Consider the following 2,171-nt stretch of genomic DNA (forward strand, 5'->3'; position numbering starts at 1 on the left):
ACCATATGGTGCTCGGGCTCTGGGTCGCCGAAGATACCCACACATACATCGTGGAAGATATTGGAACAAGGAGTAAGAGTTGTTTTCTGAATTCAGGCATGGATCTAGTGGATTGACCTTGTTGGTCCTCAACGGATGAGTCCATGGCTCTTTTATATGGATTTGTTGGTTGATCTTGCAACGGAGATTCCATTTTGATTTTTATAAATGAATACATTGTCGCGTACTATGAGCTAGGAACTATCAAAAAGACCCCTGAGTGGACAAGTGGTGAGTGTTCTGGTTGGCCAATGATGCCATAGGTACACCGATGAAGGAAAAATTAGAAATTAGGATTCAGCCGGATTAATTTTGGAGGATTATGATCAGTGACACCATAGTTATATTAAAAGATTGTTTTAAAGACAGGTGAATGTTTTAAAGACAGCTGAATGTTTTAAAGACACCTGAATGTTTTAAAGACAGTTGAATGTGTGGAAAAGGTAATTTCATATTGGGTGTGTAAGTGGTGTGACTAGTTTTAAGTTTGCATAAATATCCAGCTAGGGAGCCTTGGAACTCTTTTCCCTGGTACTACCTAGGACAAATCCTAACCAAATTCTTAAATGGATTCCATCACTACAGTGGTTGGGTGGTTGGCTAATGCACGGGACTGGATGGGGTAGGCTGGACTGATGGATCCCTAATATGAGACTCAATTCTGTTATGGTACGATAGATGAAGTAAATCCCATATAAAAATTGTTCTATGGAAAAGAATCAACGGCTGTGCCTCTCAATGAGGAAAAAAGCGTTGGTCTCTATGATCCAAGTGCAAGTCTTTTCCTTGATCTGACTATGAAACTCACGGGTAAGTCTTTTCCTTGATCTGACTATGGGACTTATGGGTTCGGTCAGATCAGTTTTGTTAGTTAAGGCTCTTGACTATGTTAGAGTAAAAATATCCTAGAGGAATCGCCCGTGCTTTCCGGGCGAGGGAAGTTTTTTCGGGTTCAGTTTTGGAAGATCCAAGGGATTAGTCTCTTGTCCGGATATACGTGGGCGAGGCCTCGAGTGAGGGACCCTGCCCCACGCAAGAAGTGTTACTCCCGCTCTGCTAGCACCCTAGAATTTGTTGCGCGGTGGGTACAGGGATCTTTCGGCTAGTATCAGAGCAAATTGGCTAAAGTGGATCAACCGAGAAACCAAAAATGTCAAAAATTTATGAAGTAGCAGTAAAAGGTTGTAATTGTGTGGGAAGAATGGATGTGGATGTATATGTGAAAGAATGTGATGTGGATGTATATGTGAAAGAATGTGATGTGATGTAAAGAGATATGATGTGACATGAATATATGTGGATGTGAAGTGATAGATATGAATGTATGGATATGAATGTGACATGAATATATGTGTATGTGAAGAATGGATGTGGATGTGTATGTGAAGAATGGATGTGGATGTGTATGTGAAGAATGGATGTGGATGAGTATGTGAAAGAATGGATGTGGATGTATATGTGAAAGAATGTGATGTGATGTAAAGAGATGTGATGTGACATGAATATATGTGGATCTAAAGTGATAGATATGAAAGAATGGATGTAGATGTGTATATGAAAGAATGGATGTAGGTGAGTATGTGAAAGAATGGATGTGGATGTATATGTGAAAGAATGTGATGTGATGTAATGTAAAGAGATGTGAAGTGACATGAATATATGTGGATGTAAAGTGATAGATATGAAAGAATGGATGTAGATGTGTATGTGAAAGAATGTGATGTGATGTAAAGAGATGTGATGTGACATGAATATATGTGGATGTAAAGTGATAGATATGAAAGAATGGATGTAGATGTGTATGTGAAAGAATGTGATGTGATGTAAAGAGATGTGATGTGACATGAATATATGTGGATGTGAAGTGAGATATGAATGTATGGATAGATGTGGGTAGTCGTACATGTGATTGATTGGATGGATGTGGATGAATGAGATGAGATGTGTATGAATGAGATGAGATGTGTATGAATGAGATATGATGTGGATAGAAGTGATGTGATATAATGTGAATAGAATGTATGAGATGGTGATGAGAATGAATGTGATGTGATGGATGTAAATGGATGTGATGTAAATGAATATGATGGACGTGAATAGATGTGATGTGATGTGAATCGGGATGTGAAAGA

Source organism: Cibotium barometz, chromosome 29, assembly GCF_041138505.1.
Source record: "Cibotium barometz isolate CiBa-2024 chromosome 29, ASM4113850v1, whole genome shotgun sequence".
NCBI lineage: Eukaryota > Viridiplantae > Streptophyta > Polypodiopsida > Cyatheales > Cibotiaceae > Cibotium > Cibotium barometz.